The sequence below is a fragment of the Pseudophryne corroboree genome, assembly GCF_028390025.1.
Source record: "Pseudophryne corroboree isolate aPseCor3 chromosome 3 unlocalized genomic scaffold, aPseCor3.hap2 SUPER_3_unloc_17, whole genome shotgun sequence".
Classification (NCBI taxonomy): Eukaryota; Metazoa; Chordata; class Amphibia; order Anura; family Myobatrachidae; genus Pseudophryne; species Pseudophryne corroboree.
In genome coordinates, this window is record NW_026967505.1 from 2392310 (window position 1) to 2399191 (window position 6882).

Here is a 6882-nt window from a genome sequence, read left to right on the forward strand (position 1 = left end):
CTGAGTACAGTGTATATATGTGATTATCAGATGATGTGTGTATATAGGGGCCCCCATACCTGCTCTCCCCTGTACAATAGATGACAGTCTCCTCTTACCCAGTGATGTGAGGGGCCGGTGATTCTCCATCATCACGTCCTTGTACAGACCCCTGTGTTCCTCTATATACTCCCCCTCCTGCATGGAGACATAGACAGTGACACCCTGACACCTTATAGGAACCTGACACACACAGTGATACAGTCATCACCCAGACACGTCCCCCGGTGTTACTGTATAATGTCCCATTCCCAGCAGTCACCTCTCCAGTCATCACCCAGACACGTCCCCTGGTGTTACTGTATAATGTCCCATTCCCAGCAGTCACCTCTCCAGTCATCACCCAGACACATCCCCTGGTGTTACTGTATAATGTCCCATTCCCAGCAGTCACCTCTCCAGTCATTACCCAGACACATTCCCTGGTGTTACTGTATAATGTCCCATTCCCAGCAGTCACCTCTCCAGTCATCACCCAGACACATCCCCTGGTGTTATTGTATAATGCCCCATTCCCAGCAGTCACCTCTCCAGTCATCACCCAGACACATCCCCCGGTGTTACTGTATAATGTCCCATTCCCAGCAGTCACCTCTCCAGTCATCACCCAGACACGTCCCCTTGTGTTACTGTATAAAGTCCCATTCCAAGCAGTCACCTCTCCAGTCATCACCCAGACACATCCCCTGGTGTTACTGTATAATACCCCATTCCCACCAGTCACCTCTCCAATCACCACCCAGACACATCCCCTGGTGTTACTGTATAATGTCCCATTCCCAGCAGTCATCTCTCCAGTCATTACCCAGACACATTCCCTGGTGTTACTGTATAATGTCCCATTCCCAGCAGTCACCTCTCCAGTCATCACCCAGACACATCCCCTGGTGTTATTGTATAATGCCCCATTCCCAGCAGTCACCTCTCCAGTCATCACCCAGACACATCCCCCGGTGTTACTGTATAATGTCCCATTCCCAGCAGTCACCTCTCCAGTCATCACCCAGACACGTCCCCTTGTGTTACTGTATAAAGTCCCATTCCAAGCAGTCACCTCTCCAGTCATCACCCAGACACATCCCCTGGTGTTACTGTATAATACCCCATTCCCACCAGTCACCTCTCCAGTCACCACCCAGACACATCCCCTGGTGTTACTGTATAATGTCCCATTCCCAGCAGGCACCTCTCCAGTCATCACCCAGACACATACCAGGGTGTTACTGTATAATGCCCCATTCCCAGCAGTCACCTCTCCAGTCATCACCCAGACACGTCCCCTGGTGTTACTGTATAATGTCCCATTCCCAGCAGTCACCTCTCCAGTCATCACCCATACACATCCACTGGTGTTACTGTATAATGCCCCATTCCAAGCAGTTACCTCTCCAGGCATCACCCAGACACATCCCCCGATGTTACTGTATAATGTTAAATTCCCAGCAGTCACCTCTCCAGTCATCACCCAGACACGTCCCCTGGTGTTACTGTATAATGCCCCTTTCCCAGCAGTCACCTCTCCAGTCATCACCCAGACACGTCCCCCGTTGTTACTGTATAATGCCCCATTCCCAGCAGTCACCTCTCCAGTCAGCAGCTGAATGATCTTGTTGGTGAGTTCCAGGATCTTCTTGTCATTGTGTCTCTCATGTGTCAGTGAGTGAGGTGGAGGCACCGTGATTGGGCTCTGGGTTCTTCTCAGTCCTCCTGATACATGGGGATGGCTGCTGGGTGTCTCACACCCATTGGATGTCTTCTTCACGATTGTGTAATCCTGTGTAAAGGTGGAGACATCAAATATCAATATATACACTCCCAGATCCCCTCACCTCCCCAGTCATGTCCCTGTATTATTACTATAGATATAAGTGACGTCACTATGAAGCTCCAAGATCCCTTAACCTCCTCAGTCGTGTCCCTGTATTATTACTATAGATATAAGTTATGTCACTGTGAGGCTCCAAGACCCCCTCACCTGCCCAGTCACATTACTGTATCATTAATATAGATATAAGTGACCTCACTATGACGCTCCGATTCCCTCACCTCCCCAGTCATGTCCTTGTATAATTACTTTAGATATAAGTGATGTCACTGTGAGGCTCCAAGACCCCCTCACCTCCCCAGTCACATCACTGTATTATTACTATAGATGTAAGTGATGTCACTGTGATGATCCCAGATCAATTCACCTCCCCAGTCATGTCACTGAATTATTACTAAAGATATAAGTGATGTCACTGTGACACTCCCAGATTCACTCACTTCCCCAGTCATGTCCCTGTTTTATTACTATAGACAAAAGTAACATCACTGTGACGCTCCCAAACCCCTCACCTCCGCAGTTATGTCCCTGTATTAATACTATAGATATATGTGACGTCAAAGTGATGCTCCCAGATCCCTTCACCTCCCCAGTCATGTCCTTGTATTATTACTATAGATATAAGTGATGTCACTGTGACACTCCCAGATCACCTCCCCTGTCATGTCCATGTGTTATTACTATAGATATGTGACATCACTGCGTCGCTACCAGATCCCCTTCCCTCCCCAGTCATGTCTCTGTATTTACTATAGATATGTGATGCCACTGTGACGATCCCAGATCCCCTTACCTCCCCAGTCATGCCCCTGTGTTATTGCTATAGATATGTGACATCACTGCGCCACTCCCAGATCCCCCCACCTCCGTTGTCAAGTCCCTGTATTTACTATAGATATAAGTTACTTATCAGTAACGCTTCAAAATCCTCTCACCTCCCCAGTCATGTCCCTGTATTATTACTATAGATGAGTGACGTCACTATGAAGCTCCAAGATTCCATCGCCTCCCAAGTCAAGTCCCTGTATTATTACTATAGATATACGTGATGTCACTGTGATGCTCCCAGATCCCCTCACCTCCCCAGTGACATCCCTGTATTATTACTATAGACATGTGACCTCACTGTGATGCTCTGATTCCCTCACCTCCCCAGTCATATCCCTGTATTATGACTATAGATATTAGAGATGTCACAGTGACGCACTCAGATCCCCTCACCTCCCCAGTCATGTCCCTGTATTACTATAGATATAAGGTCACATTGATGCTTCCAGATCCTATCACCTCCCCAGTCATGTCCCTGTATAATTACTATAGATATAAGTGATGTCACGGTGACACTCCTAGATCCCCTCACCTCCCCAGTCATGTTCCTGTATTATTACTATAGATATAAGGTCACAGTGATGCTCCCAGATCTCCTCACCTCCCCAGTCATGTCCCTGTATTATTACTATAGATATAAGGCCACAGTGATGCTCCCAGATCCCCTCACCTTCCCAGTCATGTCCCTGTATTATCACTATAGATATAAGGTCACTGTGACGCTCCCATATCCCTTCACCTCCCCAGTCATGTCCTTGTATTATTACTATAGATATAAGTAGTCACAGTGATCCTCCCAGATCCCCTCACCTCCCCAGTCATATCCCTGTATTATTACTATAGATATAAGGTCAATGTGATGCTCCCAGATCCACTCACCTCCCCAGTCAGCAGGTAGATGATCTCCAGGGTGATATTTATTATCCTCTCAGTCCTGTGACTCCTGTCCTTGTCCATCCTCGGTGAATCAGAGAGAATACAGAACGTGTGATGTGTAATAAAGTGTCCGTTCCCCACAGCTGGAGTTCCTTGGAATAAATATAATACATAAAACATATTGCACATGTAACATAGTAAATATGGAATAGAGTGGTCATTAAGTCTCCTATTTCCCCACAGCCATAGAGTCCTGGTCAGTGTCTGCGAGGTTCCTGTGACCCAGCCCCATAAGGCTGTACTGCATAGTGGGCCTGATCTAGAGTGTAGCGCTATTGTGGGTGGAGTCACAATGAGCTGATGTTCGGTACACCGCTCATGTGCACGACCCATACGGAGCATGTGCTCTATGTGTCCTGAGTTGTCAGACGAGTATGGCTGCAGCCATGAAGTGGTGTAAGGGTGAGAATTGGTTGTGAAGGGACAGGGTCTCCTGAGGAAAATTTCATGGCCTCATTCATGGAGCTGCAGCGTACAGTCTCCGTAACCTCAGAATTCACAGATCCAGCCGATGGTGTAGCAGAGGTGGCAGGAGACAGGCAAGGGGGTGGCAGAAGACCGGCAGGGGAAAAGTGGCAGGAGACAGGCATGGGAAAGGCTGCAGGAGACAGGCAAGGGAAAGGTTGCAGGCGACAGGCAGGGAAAAAGTTGCAGGTGACAGGCAGGGGAAAGGTTGCAGGAGACAGGCAGGTGGGCTGCAGGGTGGAGGTGGCAGGAGACAGGCAGGGAAAAGGCGGCAAGAGACAGGCAGGGCAAAGGCGGCAAGAGACAGGCAGGGGAAAGGCGGCAGGAGACAGCCAGGGGGAAGGTGGCAGACATTATTTGTTCTCAGGAGATTGCATAATTTCTTAATCATTTGTAATAAAAGTTACGTTTTATTTTTTGAGAATATCTCATTATTTCTTCACAAGAGTGCGCCCACAATGAAGTCTACTTTCTTTCTCTTGTCACTGTGGCACTCCCAGGTCCCCCTCACCTCCCCAATGATGTCCCTCTATTATTACTATAGATATTAATGATGTCACTGTGACATTCCCAGATCCCCTTACCTTCCCAGTCATGTCCCTTTATTACTATAGATATAAGTGATGCCACAGTGATGCTCCCAGATTCCCTCACCTGCCCAGTCATATCCCTGTATTATTACTATATATATATATAAGTGATGTTAAAGTGACACTCCCAGACCCCCTCACCTCCCCAGTCATGTCCCAGTATTACTACAGATATAAGTGATGTCAAAGTGACGCTCCCAGATCCCCTCACCTCCGCAGTCATGTCCCTGTCTTATTTCTATATATATAAGTGACGTCAGAGTGACTATCCCAGACCTCATAACCTCCGCAGTCATGTCCCTGTCTTATTTCTATATATATAAGTGACGTCAGAGTGACTATCCCAGACCTCATAACCTCCGCAGTCATGTCCCTGTATTATTTATATATATATATATATATGTGACATCAGAGTGACTATCCCAGACCTTCTCACCTCCCTGTATTATTACTATAGATAAGTGATGTCACAGTGACACTTCCAGGAGTGTGATATACATTTGCTTCATACTGCTCTAATTATCATCAGTTACACATGCCAGGGATATTATGGTCCTTGCTTTAATATATCCTAGAATTTGAGCAATATTTTCAATCCCCACAATTACATATAATAAAATTAATAATAATAATAATAATAATAATAATAATAATAACAACAACGACACTAAAGGCTGCACCCCAGTATAAAAATAATAACATGTCTTTATTAACAGGACACCACAGGTTGCTCCTCCTGTATAATAATAATAATAATAATAATAATAGTAAAAGGACACCACAGGCTACTCCCCCTGTATTATAATATAGTGTTCACTCTAGGATATTTTTAGGGCAGGGTGCTGAGCAGTGAAGAGGGCACATTTTTGTTTTGAAGGGCACATTATTGATGTGACACTTTGCACACAAAGCATAGCGCATATGTTTATAGTTTTTGTACATACATTTTGCCTTTAGTAAATCATATACCCATACATACATACATACATACATACATACATATAAGACCCCTAACATCTATACTGAGAAACATACTGTATATGTCCAGTCTTCTATGTGTTATAAAACAGAAAAATTAAACAATGGGTTAAAATATATAGGAAAAAAATAAGTCTGTTCTACTCGGGAAATACTGTAAGCAGAACATGCTCACTGCTTTCCCTGTTCTTTTCCTCTTTATCAGTGTGCTGTGTTATTACAGTGCCTCCTCTGCCATCCAGTTCACTAAGGATAGAAATTGTGTTCCAATTTCAGAGGTGGGCAAGGAGTAGACGACAACATTGTAACCTGCACTCTGACTGCTGCATTCTGTATACAAGGGGGCGATTTATGGTCCTGCAGGGTGCACCGAGACAGGGCAGGGGGCCGCACCCTGCTGAGACAGCCTAGAAGGAACACTATAATAACAGGACACCACAGGCTGCTCCATCTGTATAATAATAACAGGACACTGCAGGCTGCTCACCCTGTATAATAATAACAGGACACCACAGGCCGCTCACCCTGTATAATAATAACAGGACACCACAGGCTGCTCACCCTGTATAATAATAACAGGACACCACAGGCTGCTCACCCTGTATAATAATAATAATTACAGGACACCACAGGCTGCTCACCCTGTATAATAATAATAATAATAATAATAACAACAACAATAACAGGACACCACAGGCTGCTACTCCTGTATAATAATAATAATAATAATAATAATAATAATAATAATTACAGGATACCACAGGCTGCTCATCCTGTATAATAATAATAATAATAATAATTACAGGACACCACAGGCTGCTCATCCTGTATAATAATAATAATAATAATAATAATTACAGGACACCACAGGCTGCTCACCCTGTATAATAATAATAATAATAATAATAATAATAATAATAACAACAACAACAGGACACCACAGGCTGCTACTCCTGTATTATAATAATAACAGGACACCACAGGCTGCTCACCCTGTATAATAATAACAGGACACCACAGGCTGCTCACCCTGTATAATAATAACAGGACACCACAGGCTGCTCTCCCTGTATAATAATAACAGGACACCACAGGCTGCTACTCCTGTATAATAATAACAGGACACCACAGGCTGCTCACCCTGTATAATAATAATAATAATTACAGGACACCACAGGCTGCTCATCCTGTATAATAATAACAGGACACCACAGGCTGCTC

At 44.9% G+C, this 6882-nt stretch overlaps 1 long non-coding RNA gene across 1 annotated transcript; it reads right to left on the reverse strand.

The window, feature by feature from the left end:
- Positions 1-65: 65 nt before the first annotated feature.
- LOC134983521 (uncharacterized) lies at positions 66-4020 on the reverse strand. Its single transcript, XR_010191660.1, has 3 exons — positions 3572-4020; positions 1622-1813; positions 66-177 (listed from the first exon to the last, which is right to left on the reverse strand). It is a non-coding gene; the product is annotated as an uncharacterized LOC134983521 (long non-coding RNA).
- Between the last annotated feature and the right edge of the window lie 2862 nt (positions 4021-6882).